Genomic DNA, 19,838 nt, shown 5'->3' on the forward strand with positions numbered 1-19,838 from the left:
CAAACAATTTAGGAATGTTAGGTGATTTATGCCCTTTATGGATTAAAACCCGACTCTGCGCAACTACGTAATTTTCCATGGGAGTTTTGCCATGGATCCCCCTCCGGCATGCCACAGTCCAGGTGTTAGTCCCCTTGAAACAACTTTTCCATCACTATTGTGGCCAGAAAGAGTCCCTGTGGGTTTTAAAATTTGCCTGCCTATTGAATTCTTTGGTGGTTCGCCCGGTTCGCCTGTTCGCGAACATTTGCAGAAATTCACGTTCGCCGTTCGCGAACGTAAAATTTTATGTTCGCGATATTTCTACTTATCAGTTGATTTAGAAAGATGGAACACCCTGGCCTTATTGTGGTTGAGTCACTGTAGTGTGCTGAAAATGAATGCCATGCCCAGACTTTTATACCTTTTGCAGGTCTTGCCCATTAAGATTACTCAGCCGTACTTCGACTCGGTAAGATCCGCCTTTGTTATTTTTGTGTGGCGTGGTAGACCTCCCCGACTTGCCAGAGCACTTCTGCTTCGACCTAATCTTGAGGGAGGAATAGGGTTCCCGGACCTGGCATTTTACAATACTGCGGTCCACATGAATAAGGTGGCGTACTGGTGCAGACATAGCACCCATAAATTATGGGTCTCTTTGAAAGAGGACACTGCACAGGCACCCATTCTAGGCCTATCCTAGGCAGGCAAACTATATACCTCTTACCTTTCCTACCATCCCCTATTTTGACTCACTTTGACTGAAACTGCAAGGTGTTATAAACATTCCTCTCTCAACAGTTTTCCTTCTCCTATGACACCAAAAACAGGTCATCCCACATTCAGTCCAGGACTGTTGGACCCTGCATTTACCACACACTCACCCCAGAGGCTCTTATGTGCATCTTATCTCCTGCGTACAAATGGCCAGATCCCCAGGAGGAAATTACTTACAGACTCTGGATCTTCGTTCCTGGATCACAGGTGAGCCCTCCAACTGTTGCATTTTTTAAGTACACTACCTAAGCCACACCTTTTCCAGAGGCCTCTCTGCTTGTTTGAAGAGCTATGTATGGGGAAGGTACGATATGAAAATCTTTGTTATCTTCATATAAAAATCAACTTGATATTCATGCACAATCGTTAACACCCCTTTCTTTCCAAATGGGAAAAGGATCTTCAGGTCACTTTTACAGAACAACAAAAAGATAGGATTCTCTTTTTTGCTCATAAATCTTTGTTATGTAGCAAGTATAAGGAGTTGGCTTACAAAATCAAGACAAGGTGGTACAGAACCCCGTCTGTACTGGCCAAACCATTTCCTCGGTTGGATGATGATTGCTGGAGATGCGACTCTCACACAGGTACACTTTTGCACATTTTTGGGAGTGTCCTGGCATCCATCCATTCTCGCAGCAAGTCCTCCAATTTATTCACAAATTCTCGGATATTATGCTGTCCAATGACCCCTCGGTGGTCCTTCTCAACTGCCATGTGAAAACAACAATATCCTCCCACCCTTGCCCAATGGTTTGCCAGAGTGGTTATTATAGAAAGCATTGAGCATCTGACCTCTGCTCTCCGGGGAAAATTGGAAGAACATACGATCAGATGGTTTTATTTGGACCAGTTTAATTTCACTGATGAATATCCTCAGTACCTAGAAATCATCATATGCCTATCTTCAATCTAATGTTTTTTGGCCATCTTGGCACTACTCGCAACCTTTGTAGTTACACCCCCTACTTTTTTTTTTACCTCTTCTCCCCCCATTCACCCCTCTCCTCCCTTGTACAACTATTTTATGATCAAAAAGGTTGATTCACATTGTTATGGCTTGGTGGCTTTTATCTTGTCATTGTTGACTTTACAAACTTGCCTTCTCCAGCCCTATTTGCATGTACTGTGGTACTTTGGCATTTAAGATGATTATTATTATCCTGTTGACTGTATTATTTTCTGGCACACCAACCGCTTGTCATTTACTCTAAGGCCTCTTCCACACTTGTGGAACCTAAATGTCCCTTGATTTTGCAGCAATTTTTTGCCTCGATTTTGACTAGACTTGAAGCGATGCCTGTGTAATCTTGAGGGGTATGGACCTTGGAACACATCAAAGTCAGGCCAAAGTAGTGCAGGGACTAATTTGAAGTCTCTGCAACTTGAAGTTGCACAGATATAAACGGTACTCACTGGAAAGCATGGAGTACGACGTGTCTTGCGACTTTGCAGTCTCAAGTTGCAGGACAAGTCGCACAAATGTGAAAGGGGCCTTAAAGGGATTGTAAAGGCAAAAGGTATTTTTTTATCTTAAAGCATTCTATGCATTAAGATGAAAAAAAAAAACTAGTAGGGAGTGTGGTACGGTTTTAAGTCAACATAATTTGGTTTGATAAAATTCCCACAAGAGGTGATATATGCTGGATGCCTTCTAGGCTTACCTGGCCTCTGCCTATCCATTTTAATGCATGTGCTTCTACTATGGAGGCTCTCAAAAATGTATAGAGTTGGGACTGCAGATAATAATGGGTGTCTTGTTGGGGCCTGCACAGCTTGCACATGTATTTGCAAATGTGTGCTAACTAGACCCCTGTTTTTAACACAATCTGTAGGACAGGTCAGTTTTGGTTGGTAGCAGGCTGGCTGGCGAGTTGAGCTGGAAATTTTTTTTGGTTTTATTTTACTGGTCATTAAGTGGCTAGCTAGTGGTGGATATTGTAGTGTCAATAATATTACCTAACTGTTATGAAGAATCAGTAGTTTTTGTCTACTGAAGTGGCATATCCTCAATGTAGGCAGTGTGTGCTGGAAACATGGGCCCCCATGGGAATTGGCTCACTGTCAACTCACTAACCACTATTAGGTTCTGCCTGTGCTCTCTGCATTTCATCTTTGCAGTCTCCAGAGCAGCCTACTTTTCCCTTTCTATGTTGTTTATTACTAGGAACATGAAGCCAAGGGGCTGTCTGTGTTCTAGCAGCTAATGATGCCCTTGCCCAACATTCACAGAATGACAGAAGGTTCATTACAGAAGGAACCTACCTGGAGTCTGCCTCCAGACCTTCCTCCACCTCTTAGTTCCCACTCACTGCCATGCTGCAGCACTGTAAGATATGTGAAAGGGGAATCAAATGTGTATAGGATTATGATGTTAATGGGGGGACTCTGATGTGAATGAGAGACTTCTAATGTTAACTGTGGAACTCTTGAGGTAAATATGGGAGCTCTGACATGACCAGGAGGACTCCTTATATGAACTGGAGAACAACGGATGTGAATTGGGGGACTCCTGATATTAACAGGGGCTCCTGATGCAAATGGGTAACTAGGATGTGAACAGGGAGACTCAGATATGAAGCGAGGGCTAGGATGTGAAAGGTAGGCTGTTTGATGTGAATGAAGAGCTCCTGATATAAAGGTTGTTAAAGTGGATTTCCCAAAAGTGGAACTTCTGCTTTCAGGCCTCCTGACCCTCTGACATGCCCATTTTTTTTGGGGGGGGGGGTGGGTGGCAGATACCTATATTTTACAGGTATGAGTGGAAGTTCTCCTCTCCTGCTCCCCCCCTGCAATCTTCTGGGACACGTCACAGGTCCCAGAAGATTGCCCGTCCACTCAGGACGTGCAGCGCGCAGTCGGCTGTGAAGCCACAAGCTGTCACAGGCGGGTGCCCACACTAGTGATGCCTTTGCCGCGGGGGGAAAAGGAAGAGAACTGAGGCTCCCGCCCGCGGCATCGCTGGATTGTGGAACAGGTGAGTGGGACACTTTTTGTAGCTGCTGACTTTTAATAAACACAAAAACTGGAGGAACTCCACTTTAAGTTGTCAATGATTAGGACTTCCTGTCTGGGTAGGCTAAAAAGCTGAAGGTTGTACATGTCTGTTAAGGGCCATACACACTATAAGATTTTCTGAAGACTTTTTCCTTTAGACTTACCAAAACCATATAATATCAGGTCAAACCTAAACACTTTCAATTTGTATGCAATCTGGCAAGCCCTTGCACAACATAGAAAAGGTAAATCTGAAGGAAATCTAACCAAAAAAGTTGGATAGTGTGTATCCAGCTTTAGACACAAGTGCAATCTGGCCACACCCATAATTTAACAAGGCATGTTTGGTTTTATTTTTTTTTTTTTTGTATGGAAAGGTGGTAGAAAATATACACATGTAGGTGGCTGGAGGCTCTTTATGGTGTGGGCCAGGGGGACCAACATATGGTAATGCATACAGGCTCCCTGCATTCAACAAAAGCCCCTGTCCCCCAGTAAGGCTAAACAGGGGGATGCCAATCAACCTTTTTTTTTTTTCTGTCCACTAAGACAAAATCATTAGAAATGATGAAAGTAGTACTTGATATCTCTGTGTATTTTTCAACTTGACTCATTTTTAAATAATGAAGGAATTAGAAATAAAGGTTGGAAATAAATGTAAAAAAAGTTGGAAATAAAACATAATCAGTGTCTTAATTCTGTAGAAAAAACTTTAGATAACACTGTAAAGATTTACATGAGCAGATCATAATGACATCTCATGAATTTTTCAACTGTTTTTGTTACTGTACATGTCAAGCCCTAAGTCTGCAGAGAAAAACACTTCTAGTAGAAACATTTGCATTGTTGGCAGAAGACTTTTCCTCTGTGTCCTAACATTTGATGGACAAGCTGAGAAAAGGCCTAAAATCTAATCCATGTCTCATTATTGCTGTAGTCATGAGTTTAATGTTTTAAAATGATTATATTGCTAAAATACAGATACCTTTTATGGATGTTCTATAAATGTATCCATCAATCAAAAAAGTTCTCAGACTATTACAAGTTCTGATGAAACATAGTGGCATAATTTTTTGAATGACAAAGTAATGGGTATGGTATATGTTTTAAGTTAATTTATAAAAATAGCTCAAATGTAGTTGTGTTTTTAATTTAATAAGTATATATTTTTTTCTCAGATAACTAATGTGCAGAATGTTGAAGCGAGCAAAACAACTAACATCCTAAATAGCTGTGATTAATTTGATGATGGTGGTGAAACACAAATAATATCTTAAAATCCTCAACATGTGTTGTACACAATTGTAAATGTTCTCCTTTTGAGGCTTATTTAGTGTAACATTGGGATTTTATATTTTAGAAAATTGTTTTACTGTCTCAACACCACAAGAAAGTATTTTGGTTAAGAATTTTGAAACAATAAATCAGTGCTTGAAACAGATCCAGATGCCAGTATTTTTACATGCTCAGGGATGTCAACAACCCAGCACAAAAAAAAGGTTAAAAAAATAGACTGTCTTGTTGTACATTGTAAAAAATATATTTGGTTTTTGTTTGTTCTGCAGGGTTTATTTCCACTGAACCGCTTATATACAATGCATTTTGAACTCTGCTGCTAAACTCATCCACCATTTTTCAAATTTGAATCCTCTTTGTGTGTCTGGTTGCCAGTTGCACAGAAAATACATATCAATTGAAACCTAAATTCCATATGTGACTTTCTCCTTCAAAATATTTTTAAACTCAAATTGCAACTCATTTGGTGGACTCATTTTAAAAAGAAGTTAAGAATCTGAACTAAAAAAAGTGCAGATTTTTTTGCAATAACGGTTTTCAGGACAAACTAATAGGGGCCTACCCCTTTGCATTCAAACAATACATAGTAATTGAATTAAATCTTCAATCTTCTTGTTTGAGTGAAAATTCTCAATTCTTTTAATAAGTCAGCTTATAGATAAGCTGTCAACCAGAAATGGCCACCCCCCCCCCCCCCATGGTGCCACATCCACTTCAAAGGATCAATCAAAAGCATGCATGGAAATAAATGGACCTTCATGGTACCCACTAAACACAAGTATAAAGCATAAATAACACAACTTTATTACAACTGTTAAAAGTAGACACATCAAAAAAGATTTTAATTACCAAAAACCTGTACCTAATCTCCCCATTGGTATGCAGAAGTGAACCATGCCAAGGTATTTATTTCTTCTTTCTGGTCCTTTTTTGCCTCCTTTTTTGAAAGGCAGACAAGGATAAGCCTTGGCAACTGTTCTCATGGGGGATTTGCTCTGATGTTGACATCACCCTGTTTACACCCTTCTTACTCCTGAAGAAGTGGATTTGTACTACCATATATTAGTGGTAATTCTGGACTTACAGTGTCTCCTTTTTAAGAGAGCAAGAAATGTGTAGGTGTTGGAGAAGATGGCGAATAGGTATGGGTTTTTGGTGATTGAAAGCTGTTTTTGTGTCTACTTTTAACAAATGTTCTAAAAGTAAGATACGATTTAAAGTAAAGTTTAAGCTCCTGTACTGCATACGTATTCAAGATCAGTTGCTCAGAAATCTATTAGGTCAGAATTAGGGGCTAGTATCTTCCTAAGAGGAGGTTAAAATGAAGCAAAAATTAAAAATGAAGCAAATATATAAATAAATAATTTATGAGGGATTGGGATTGCAAAATATGTGAATAAAAAAGTTTATATCCAAAACAATACTACTGTTTGGCTTTAAAATTTAATAACATGCCACACTATTTTAATTTGAGTTTTTCATGTGCAATTCTGATGAACAACTTCAAATGTATTTGTTGAAAACCTCCTAAATAGTGAGAAGATCTCTTGAATGCATATTACAGAAGTATGATGCCAACCTACCCAAGCTTTTCTCTTGCCACAAACAAATTTTGCTGGTACATATCTGAATTACCAAAACATTCAGAAAACGTTTCATTGCAAAAAAAATGTGCCACTATGTAAGCAAGTGATTCAATTTTGTGATGGCAGTATATCCAAATAAAATGTTTAGGTTACTAATGGTAATGTTTATGTTTTTGTACTCCTGCAAAAAAATATCTTTATGATTAAATAGGACTAAATGAGGATGCACAGCTTAAACCAACACAAACTTATTCTTAGACACAATAGTCATTCTAGCAGATGTCAAACTAACTACAATAAGAGTTAATGACTGAAACTTAACCAGTAGGATTAAATAAAAAATGTTAAAGCGTAACTCCACTTTAGTTGAGAAAAAAACATGGGTGATCTATGAACATTACAAGGGTTTTAACAAACTTTGTTGCAGATTTCTACCTTTTGTTATTCAGAAGAAATCATTGTTTGTTCCTCTGTGCCTCTTTGCTGAGTGGGTCAAATGGGAGTGGTTTCATAATTATCTATCAGCTATGGGAGCTGCAGGGCTTTAATGAGGAAAGCTGCTTGGCCTGCATCCCTTTAGACGTGTTCCTATTGGGAGGATCTTACCAAAAATTCAATTTTTGTTGCATGGGATGCCAGAAATCTGACTTGCATCTTAAGAAGACTTCTGGGAAAATTGGTGAGCCAATCATACAAGCAGAAAATTATGTTTCTGGGGTGTGGTCAGTATACATTCTGTGTACAGAACAGCTCCAGGGAGCCCTATTGCATTTTCAGAAAATTACAACAGCTGCAGATTGAAAATTAAAGGTAATTTTTCATAATATTCAATTACAATATGATTTGTGTCACAATTGTAGACGCTATATTATTTTTTCTTTATTTGCTATTTTTTTTCTTTCCCCCCACAAAAGTGGAGTTACCCTTTAACTTTGTTTTTAATAATGAAATATCATATATTGTATTTTTTTTTCACAGAAATAAGCTATAATAATATAGATAGAATCTGAAAATACTGTACATCATAAGGTTACTAAAGAAGCATTAGATTATAAAAAATATGTAATTCACTTTAGTAGAATGAGCTAAAAATACAAGGTTATAGAACAAATATTACTTTTACAAAGATATGCTAATTATTTTTCTTGATGTACTTAATGCAATTAAAGTTACCCTTAATACATCAATAATTACCTTCTAAGTGGTTCGCTTTAATATTTGTGAAATTTACAGTATATTTAAGTGAGGCACTTAATGTTATGTTCTTACTTGTGTCATATTATGTTACTTATAATTAGCAAGACAGCCCACAGTAAAGTAAAGTAATAAGGTATACCTTACTTCAAATGAGAGCAATAAATTAAATAGCTTGGTGTTTTAATATGCTTAATATGCTAGAGAGTAGTTTTTGTGCTTTCCATCATGTTTTGTGCAGATTTTAATGTATGTAATGTGTTCTAAAATATGCTTGTGAGAGAATGAAATATGGACACTTTGGGGTTGATTTACTAAAATATTTTCACTTTGCAAGGAAAGTTGTAATTTGTATGGGAATTTCCCCAGATCTTAGTGAATGTGGTGACATTTCACTTTACAAAAAATTACCTCATCATTTGCAAGGAATAAAAAAAAAAAAAAAAGTTCACCTTATTTACTAAGCTCTGAGGATAATTCTCATGCAAAGTGCAACTTGCCTTGCAATGTGTACAGTCTATTTGCCTTTAGTAAATCAATCCAAGAGTGTAGATCAAGGATGTGGATGATTTTCCACCACCGTAAGATCTCATACAGCAAGAACTTTTAAAAATACAGTATTTCTGTGTCCTGGATGGCATATTTATTACATGTTTCACTACTATAAGAAGAGGTAATATTAGGGTAAATGTAGCCTACACACACATTACACTACACTACTGTACATTATGATGCATTACTGCATGTACTTTAGGAAGTGGTATTTCACGTGTTAGTATGCAATGTTTTAAGGCAGCAATTTTGAAAGGAATGCTAATGTACCCCAACACACGAAAAAAAAAAAATGGTTTTGTTTTGTTTTTTTATGGCACCATCAAAGAACAGATAGTTCTGATTTTTTCTAAGATTTATTAAATATTATATAGAAGTGTTTCAGAGCATATCAAATGTATGGAAGCTTCTAAAATACTGTCACTGGTCTAAATTCTGAACCACATTCGACCTCCCAAATTTTCCACCTGTACCTGCATTGTTAACAATACATTAGTGCAAACGTGTGGCTAAATGCAGTATAGACATACAAAGACATACCTTTGTATATTTAGAGGAGTTGTGTTACATCCGACAGTGAAATAATGTTTGTGAACTGATGCTTCTAATTAGCATAACATTTGAGGTTTACCAGGAGACAGTGTACAATCTAATAAGTAAAAACATATATTGTACATTTCATTATGGTATTTATTTTTACTTCTTTTTTGTTTTTTTATTTGTCTTTACTACTGAAACAATGAAGTAAAGATCCACAGAAGTGAAAGAATAAAAATATCAGTTTGTGTTGAACGATTCCAGAAGAAAGTCAGAAATGGCATCCCCCATATTTCTTTAAGGAAAGGGTTACTTTGAAATCTTACAGATTTGTAAAAACAAATATTTTTACAAAACTGTCTATAATACGAATTGAAAAAAATGCAACAAGAAGAAAAAACAGCAAATTAATTTTTTGCCTGTATTGCAATTTAATTTGTAAAGGTGTAACCTGGCTGGAAATAGAAACTGGAGGATAAAAAATTTCCAGGTATGTTTGTAAGTATTAACAACAAATAAAACAATATTCAGCGCAGACATGTAAAGTATAAATAAGTGTAAAATGCCAGCTGAACAGTATAAGGTCAATACCATAAACCCTCATAAGATATGTAATGAAATAAAGTGCAGCACAATGAGAATAAATGCAGTGTAATAGTAAAATGGGACACCTTATTGAATGATGCAGCATACATATACAAGCACAATTAAATCATTCCATTAGCAGCCAGACCTTAATGAATGATGCAGCGTAAAATAAAAACAAACATAGTAAATCAGTCTATATACAGCCAGAGTAGGTAGTGCTTTCATATAACATGCAGGTGTTAAGCGTGAAATTCAGCCCATCCACCACAGACAAATACTGCCTCTCACCTCCTGAATTCAACCTATATGGTCACACAGCATTATTTATCACAAGGCATGGCATGTTAACTCCTAAATACAGCTCTCAGCATGGATAGGAACATCTCCGTGTCCCGAGTATATATGGGAACACAAAACACACAATCTAGTGCTCGCTGTATATTCTGCAATTTATTGAATAGAGATAAAAATCCAGTTACATATGAAGCAGTAACAAGTGCATGTAGTCAGCGTTATTGATCAAATTACAGAGATAGCCGCGGGTGAAGTCATGCATTGCTCCTCCTCCCCTACGCATTACGTCAGTGGGCAGGGCTTCATCAGTGGGCTTGTGCACGGGAAGAGGAGCAACCGATGATGTCACCCGCAGCCATCTCTGTGTATCTCTGTAATAGTTTAACACAAAAATGCATTAAATATTTATGTTTTGAAATATTTAGTGCTTACATTTTGCGTTATTTTTGGCGTTGTTTTTTCACAATTTTTTTTTTCAGGCTAACACTGCACCAGAAGGCACACAGCAATATTGTAAAACTATAAAAACATTCTAGGGTGCTTTTATTCACCATACAGTCTACCTCTGATGAAATGTTACAATTTATTTTCATTCCTGAGCTCAGAGGAGAACCTTGTCACACAGATACATTTTATACTTTTCATTTCCTGGCCAGTGCAGAGCTCCTGTAATTGTTATTTTGTACATTTCTAAAATACCGCCAACAAACACTAGGTGATAAATAATGAATGTGTGTTTTTTAGTGAACTGACTTTATTGATTTATTGAATGTGTTTTGTGGTATTTATCTCACTATTTTAACACATGTGCAGTATTTACCTCACATTCGATAATTTACTTTGATGAATTAATTGACTCTTTTATTATCTCATGCGATATTTCAGAAAAATCTGTCACGTGAACTTAATATCGCATGTGGTAACTAACTTTTAAGCTTAAGCTACATACAGTACATACAGTGCTTAGAGCCAGTGCAGGACTTAGTGAAGCTTGGTCCCAACAAAGTATTTAAAGTTACAGAAAACATGGTGATTAATTTATATAAGCCAATTGTTTTAGTTTTGGATGGAGCGTAAAATGGTTAAAATCTCTTAGACATTTGTTACCAGAGCAAGTGTCCCCATTGGGAAATGTGCCCTCACCTTTTTTTTCTCTTTTTTTGTAATTTATTTTTATATTATTTCATATACAAAAAAGAAAAATAACACAGCTGTAGTACAACTACTTTGAAATAGCCAATCCCAATAATGGATCTCTCTAAGTAATACAGTACACAATTTATAACTACAACTGTGATATCAACAACTTTATCCTCCAAGATATAAAATAAGCAAAAAAAGAAAAAAAAAAAAAACAAGATGAGAGGGAGTTAAAGAGAAAAAACATTGTATAATTTTACCACTACTTTTTTATTATGACAGTTAGAAATAAGCATACAATATTATTTATAATATGGGACTCAGGATTTTCATAAATATTTCTTAAGTTAAAGAAAATAATATCAAACAGTAAAAACATTTGGGCCTTCATACTGCATTGACAGAAGCCCTATAACTATAAGAGAAGGGTTCCTCCTCTTTAAAAGAATACATACTTTTTATATAAAATCCCCTTCTAGTTAAATCTAAAGGAAGTAATGAAGCCAGGTATTCCATATTTTATAATTTTCCTCTTCCCCTTTACATTTATAAACGCCCCATTCTGCCTTCCTGATCTTATCCACTTCCAATCCAATACAGTAGGATAAATCTCACTTTTCCAAAAATAAAGACTCTTAGAAGTGTCTAAGAGATTATGTATGACACCTTTCTTAAACCTTTTAACTGAGACTTCTGTATTATGAAAGAAAACTTGCAGAGGTTATTTTGTGATTGGAAAAGATTATATATTTTCTCCACCCACTTCAGTATATCCTCCAAATATTTTTGGATCCCTGGACATTGCCTCCATAAGTGCATAAACTTTCCCGGTTGAGCACAGCCCCTCCAGCAATTTTAAATATGCTGTAAACTCATACATGCTAATTTGACAGGTGGTCTACTCTATACCACCTAGAAATAGATTTATAGCATGATTCTTGCATTCTCGCACTTATGGAGGTCACATCAGTGAGTGCGAAAATTTTCAATCTGTTACACAATGAAATCTCCTGGTTTAGTTATTTCTCCTATTATTTCCATAAAGGTAATTCTTCAAAGGAATAAGTCGATATTAGAAGTTAGTAATTTCTGTATACATTTTTTCCCCATCCAGACAGAGAGTTTGATGACTGAACCAGGATTTCAAGGATTTAAAAAAGTTCTCTTGACAACTTTAAAATTAAACATTTTCTCTGACTTTTTGTCTCAATGAGATTGTGAAAAGGACATATATAGGGATGGATCCCCAGGTGAATGAGCAGGTTCTCAGAAAACAGTAAAAACTTGCTAAAAGGAATATTCTCCATTCCCTACTCTATTCAAAACTAAATAAAACATGTTTCCTGTACATACATTTCAAAGGCTAAGAGAAAACAGTTTAAAACAGTTTTTACACCCTTTTTTAAACCCAATCCCCTTTTCTGTACCACCTACCCCTCCTCGACTGCATCTTTGCCTAGTTCTGGTATCCTGTCCATCCTGGTCCCACTCTGACGTTGTCTCCAGCTAGCTGGTCCTCTTCCTCCCACTGTTTGTATGTGCAGAGCTGAACTCCACAGACTTTTTGGGCTGGGAAAGTCTGGAGGGGCAGGGTGGGTGCTATACATAAATAGTTAAGAGAAAGTAGTGAGTGACAACTAACCATTGCTAAGAAGGTCATGGTGTTGATGTTTTCACCAACCATGGCCCATATCTGACAAGGGATGTCACTCAGCCAAAGGGATTTGACTTTAGCTGACAATTTGTGAATCAAAATTTGTCTGGTTCATCAGGGAACAGATTAATTTGATCCTTGCATGGGTAGGCCGCACTGATCATTGTATTCTGATGGCGGGGAGGTCTGCCCCCTGTCAGAATACAACAACACAGTGGGAAGGATTCCCCCATCCACATTGAATGTGTGGATGGTGAAATAAAATATATTTTTTTATTTGTTCAGCGAAACAGTTGAACAGAAGTAAGTGAGCAATGTATAAGCTGTCTTAGTTAAAGGGGCAGAGCTTAACACATGCAGAACTCTTTCATTTTTTGAAATGGCAGGAAGTGTTGATCTTGCTTGGAATTTTATCAACACTTTGGCAATCAGGGCATAGTAAAGACAGTGTTTCAAGATGATAAATCATGAAAAAGTTAGTGATGTGGAAAATGGGCAAAACAGAATGCAAGAAACACTGGCGCATAAAAGCAACACAGCAGCCATAGGGCTCACCACATAAAGCTTAGGGGGTCTGTGAAGTGTGTAATGCTGAATGGAGCAAATACATTTGTGGAGAGAGATAGGAATGTAGAGAAGTGTGAACAGAGCAAACATGATCAGTGCAGACCAAAGAGGGACACCAGCAAGAGAATCTATTCTGGACAGGGAGAGGATAGTGGTGTAAACAGCTGGGGGGAAAGTGCACATACTTTGGAAAGAGGAACAACATTGGTGTGCAGAGTGTTCCTTGATGTGAACACTTTTGAAAGAACAATATGCAGAGACATTGATTTCTCTACCAGCGCATGGGCATTAATGAGCAAATAATGTGTGTGCTGTCTGTCACTGTTTTGGTGGAAAACTCTGGAAGGGGTCAAATCCCAAAGGTAACAAGTGGCCTTTCCTGTCATATTTATTCTTTGTGGGGGAATCCTCCAGTAGTGAAATTAAAAGTTACAATCTCTCTTTAAACACCCTTGTTTTGTAAGCCACTGGTCTGGTTTAAGAATCATGATGTGCTTGAGCAGGGGAATCAAACAAATGTGGGCTCTTCTTTATGTAGTGAGCCTTCGTAGGAAAGAATTGAAGAATTCTTAGCAAAGGGAAGGGTTAATCCCTTCAATTTCTTTTCATACTATATAGGAGTAGGAATTTTAACAAACCAGCAGAATAAAATCAACAAAATACTAAGAAAGAAGTAGGTGTTTCTCTTAGTAATACTGATATTAATAAATTAAATATTGTCTGTTATAGGGGGGTAGAAGTAATCACTGCCTAGGCCTTACTTATTTTATAATAATAATAAATAAAGATTTTTTTAATTATAAATGTCTACTATGCTTTTTTAAAATTTCCTTCTGTTTTGCTGTCCTTTTCCTTCAGCATCACCAAAGGCTGAGCCTCTGGCACCCACTACAAGTTTTAGAGAAAGTATTTTGGTAAGCAGCTTATAGATAGCTAAATATATACAGAAAATTAAGACATCAGGTTGTATTACTGTACCGACATATCTTTACTCTGCCTGGATTATACAGTGTATTCTGTTCTTTTTGATAATTTAAAAAACAAAGTTTATTTTCTATGTACACATATTTCTGACTAATAAATTAAGGATTAAAATTACATTACTACATCACCACAGTTATTTAGCTGTTAACATTGGTCTTATTTTTATACCTTGGGAGTGTGGGTTAGTTTCCCTCCAAGAAACACTGGGATCGATTTACTAAAACTGGAAAGTGCAACATCTGGTGCAGCTGTGCATGGTAGCCAATCAGCTTCTAACTTCAGCTTGTTCAATTTAGCTTTGAAAATAAAAAAAACTGGAAACTGACTGGTTTCTATGCAGAGTTAAACCAGATTTTGCACTCTCCATTTTTAGTAAATCAACAACACTACCTTTGTGGAATTCTATGTTCTTGTCTTTACATTTCTCTAGGTGCCTTTCTAGTAGATTTTCTGGCTTCTTCTTGACCCTAATCTAGTAAGTACTATAAGTATAATAATAACAAGTATAATACTATAAGTACTATAAGATATAAAAAAAAAAGATTTAAAATTATACTATCTTTTTATTATTTGCTGTAAATGCGTAAAAACTTTTTTTTTTTTCACAAACTTTTTTATTGAGATTATTGTGAAACAGCATAAGACAAATGCACATTTGGTAACTTCACAAAAACCATCAGGGTGACACAAAATAGTGTTCATATAGGTAATAAAACTGCATCAGATCTCCAAAAGTAAAATATTGTGTGTTCTGACAACAGGTCTTCTACAGCAATATTGTATATGTGTATGTAGCACCCTCCTAGGTAGGTGCTAGGAAAAGCATATTGTGGCCCTGTCTGCTTATCAGGGGGGCCTGATCATTCAGCTAGGCTGTCATGTGTTTCCAGGTGTGTCTGTTGAGTCTGGGGAGTCTCCCTACTGTGTCCAATGAGGGCTCTTATTGGAGAGTGGAGGAAACCTGGCCAATAGCACACCAGGGCTTTGATCTATCCCAGAGAGTCTGCTGCAATGCATCCTGGGATGGGTATAAGTCTGAGGGGAGCACAGGCCAGAGCATCTTTGACGGGAAGCAGAGTCCCAGGAGGAGGCTGACGGCTGTCACTCCTCCTGTCAGAGGAAGCAAGTGTGTCCTGGGTGGTCAGCCTAGAGGACCGGAGGTTGAGCTGGGCTGCAGGAAGGGATCCAGAGTGCTTTGGACCGAGTGGAGCTGCTGGGCAGAAGTTTCAAGGAAAAACAGTGTTGTGAGTACTTGAAACTGCCTAGGTGTCTGCCTAGGAGAGGGGGACACTCCAGAAGGTCAAAGGAATCTGGGAGCCAGCTAACTAGTAGAGAGGTTTAGAGAAAGGGGGTGCCGTGGTTTAAACCCTCAAGAGAAGTGAGAGAAAGGGGGTGCTGGTGTGTGCCCTGAAGTGTTTAGCAGTGCAGCAGTGTCTACAAATAGCTACCTCAGCAAGGAGTGCTTAAGGGAGCTTAAAGAGGACTTCTTTATTCAGAAAAGCAGTCACAAGTCAGTTCAGGGTTAACAGGCATCAGGCCAGCATTAACCAGCGTTAACCGGCATTGACCGGCATCCTGCCAGTGTCAAGTCAGCGCCAATCTGCATTTTTTAAGTGTCTCTGCCAAGTTGTGCATAGTTAAGCCAAAGGAGTATCCCACTCATCCCTTCTCCTATCCAAGTTACAAAATAAATACAAAAACCCAAAGATACTGGACTGGTCATTGTCTCAGTGCTCACACTTGGAGAACATGCTTAAATGTGCTGTTGTTGCTAGCGGTAACCCAGGGGGACCCATATCCAGCAAAACGGCTGGGAATCTTGCTACATGTATAAAGCATTAGCCTGCATAATATTGATATACAAGCAGCTGGGGGCCTCCAGATGTATTAAAGCTAGAAGGTAAGTGGGATTAGGTTTCCAGTCGGACCGGTATCTTGGTTGGAGTTTTGGGATGTATATTAAGGCAACGAATCATGAGGAAAGAGAGTGGAAAGAGAAAGGAAAAAAAGAAAGAGAGAGGGAGAGGGAGAGAAAACAAAATGAAAAAAGGGGGGGGGGAGAAGATGGGGGGGTGGAGGAGGGGAGAAGAAGATAGAGTAGAGGGTGTGGAGGAGGGGAGAAGAAAATAGGGGGGTGGAGGAGGAGAGAAGAAGATAGGGGGTGGGGGAGGGAAGAAGAAGATGGGGGGGAGAGAGGGGACAAGGAGGAAGACCCTGTCACACTATTACTTTTACAGCAAAAACTCTATAGATATACAATAGCACAAGTTCCCTACCATTCTCTTCAGTTTGCACTGTAGAATGGAGGCATGCGGCTCAGCTTAGAAAAGTAGGGAATTTTACCTTGAAAGAACTTTGTATTGTTCCGTAGTTTTAAAGTGGGACCAGCAAAGCCAAGTAGACGTAAACTTAGGAAGTAGGTCTTGTGAGACATGAATCAGCTCCTCCATTTCCTCCATTTTATTGACTCTATTCAGCCATTCCCTGGCCAATGGGACATCTGTGGATTGCCAATGTACCGGGATGCAAAGTCTGGCTGCATTAACCAAATGCATAGCTAATGATTTTTTTGTATGTCTTCTTTGACAGGGAGTTGTGATGTAACAGATATTGCTCTGGTGTAAAGTCTAGTGTGTAGGTTGTAATTTGCGCAATAACATCATGTATCATTTTCCAAATTGGACGGATCATTTCGCAGGCCCACCAAATGTGTAATAGTGTTCTCACTTCTGAGCCACATCTCCAACATACATTTGGGGTCAATGATGAGAAGTTATGTAATAAAGCAGGTGTTCTATACCAGTGTGACCTAATTTTGTAGCCATTTTCCTGAACAGCTACATTTAGTGAGCCCTTGTGTGTGTATTCCTTTAGATCATCCCATTCCTCATCTGTAAGGGTATGTTGCATGTCTCTTTCCCATGCCTGTCTGGCTCGATCTAGCAGTATGGGTGCTGCATGTAGTAACAAAGAGTATATTGTAGAGACTAGGTGCCTTTGAGCAGTTTGTTCACGGAATATGTTTTCAAATTGCATAAGAGATCTGGACGAGGGGTTAACCGTGGTTGAGTGGGATAGAAAGTGGCACAGCTGCAAGTATGCCTAAAATGGAAATTAACTTGACTTGGAGGGAGCATTCAATTGGTCATAGGTAAGAAGCTTTCCTTTAGAGAAAAACTGATGTGCCAAGACATCTCTGTGCGGCCATTCCACAGCTAGCAAATGTCCCGACAAGCTGAAGGGAAAGTCTGAGTTTTCTCTTACGGATGTAAGAGGGCCTGGTCTTGACGAAAACGTATGAAATATACATGCCCAGTTGAAACTAGTAAGGGTTGGGCCAATAGTAGGATGGTCTAGGAGGACCGAGGGAACCCAGCTAGAAGGAAGACTGGAAATAAGATGCAAGGGCAAGTCACTATAAGAATTTTCCAGGGAGACCCATGTTTTCCTATGGGAGTGGATGCACCAGCCCACTATTTTCATGATTAAGCATGCAGTATACTATTTGTACAAGTCCGAGAGGCCAATCCCACCCTTAAGTTTTGGCAAAATAAGACGTGTATATCTAATGTGCGGAGGGGGGGTTCTGCCAGATCAAATAAGAGCAACACCATTTATAAGCAGAAAAGAAAATATGGAGGGATGGCAATTGGTATAGTTTGCATTAAGTAAAGCAGTCACGGAAGGATGTTCATTTTGATTAAGGTGTCCAAACCAGGTCACGTTTAGGTTACTCCAGCGTTTGAGATTACCCTGGATTTTCCTCACTAGAGTCCTGAAATTCCTATCATAAAGTTCTTAAAGTTCTTCCAAGTCAATGGAAAATGGTCCCGGCAATAAGTGAGTAGGGAGGGTGGGAGAGAGATGTTTAGTGCGTGTGACATTGTGTAGTTAATTTTTAGGTTTAAGATTTGTTGTAAAGATTCCAAATCGCTAAGAAGGTTAGGCAAAGAAGTGTGGTGTTCTGAGAGGTACAAGAGTATATCATCGGCAAAGGCTCCCACTTTGTATTCCTTGTCTTTCAACAGAGGGAGCAGAGTACAGTGCCAAAATAGTGGCACACATACGTGGGCCCAGGGCTATTGCCCAGATCACCGCTGCCATGTAATCTCAGGCCATCCCGTTAACCGTCTTTTCAGCATCAAGTGACAGGAAAAAGCCTGGGTAAGCACTAGACAAGTGCCAGTGATATAAATCGAGGGCTTTGATCGTATTGTCTCTGGCCTCCCTGCCAGGCATGAATCCAATCTTGATCCAAAGATATCAGGGAAGGGAGAATAGATAGTACCCTATTGGCCTATTGTTTAACGTTAACGTTCAACAGGGAAATTGGCCTGTAGCTTGACAGAAGCATTGGGCCTTTGCCTTCTTTTAGTAGGACCGCAATGTGAGCCTCAAGTAAGGGATCTACGGGATTTTGAGAGTCAGGCAATGAGTTAAGGGGTCTAAGAATCTGAGGAAGTAGGCTTTCCTTAAAGCATTTATAATATTGAACAATGAGTCCATTGGGACCCGAGATTTTACCTGGTTTCATTTGTTTCAGGGCAGCCTCTAGCTCTGTTAGAGTAAATTGTCATTCCAATTCCTGTCCTTTCTGGAGTCGGGCAATAGGTAGATAAAAATTCCTCTATTAAGAGGGAGCGTGTATTCTGAGTATGTGGTACAGGATCGAAAGAGTCAAAGTTGTAAAACTTCCGATAGTAGAGCTCGAATTGTTTGGATATGTCTTCATTCTTAGTAAAAGTGGTACCTGAACTGTCCTGGAGATGATGAATAGTATGATGAGTTTCAGAGTTATGGATAGCTCTGACCAATAACTTTGCACTCTTATTGCCCTGTTCATAAAATATTTTCTGGATAAGTACATAGCGGTGTCGTGCCTGTTTACCTAATTCCTTCAGTAGGAGGGAGCGTGTGTATTCAAGGTCCCTTAAGGTGTTTTGTAACTGTGTTTGTTTGTGTATTTTTTCTAAAGATCGGATATGGTCTGTCAAATAATTAATCAATGCCTGACGTTCCTTTTTAGCTGTAGCTGACAGAAAGAAGCTCGCCTCAAACTACACATTTGAATGCCTCCCACAGGACAATGGAACTCGTTTCTGGGGTAGCATTCTCCCTATATAGGTTTAATAGACAGGTCGAAATGCATTTCATGTCTTTTGATTCCTTCAGCAGTGATGGATTCAGTCTCCATTTTTTGGTAATAGCAGTCATTTCAGGGAAAATAAGTGTCAAAGCAATTGGATGATGGTCAGAGAGGAACATTGGTTCTATCGTGGCCTGACCAACGAATGATAAGTCAGTCTAGATTAGGAAAAAGTAATCAATCCTTGAGTATTTTTGGTGAGGTGCAGAAAAATAGTAAATACTTTTTAAAATAATAAATGTACCAGTAATTATTGATATAAAAGCAAAACTCAAAAAATAACAATAGTTAACTGTATTGTTTCTTACTGATTACTAACTAGAAAATCAGAGGTATATAGCAAGGTTTTATTGATAACTTCACACTGTTGCTACTGGAAACATCCATTGTGCAGAAATTATTTTTTGTACAGAGAGAGTAGAGTGGTTTTCTCTGCTACTGAAAATGTTATTGTTACCTAATCTTTGTAAAAAAAAAAAAAATATATATATATATATAACAATGGTTGCAGGGCAAGTGGTTAACCGTGCATTGTGGTTTTCTTTTT

This window comes from Pelophylax lessonae (genome assembly GCF_965119305.1).
Source record: "Pelophylax lessonae genome assembly, chromosome: 1".
NCBI classification, from domain to species: domain Eukaryota; kingdom Metazoa; phylum Chordata; class Amphibia; order Anura; family Ranidae; genus Pelophylax; species Pelophylax lessonae.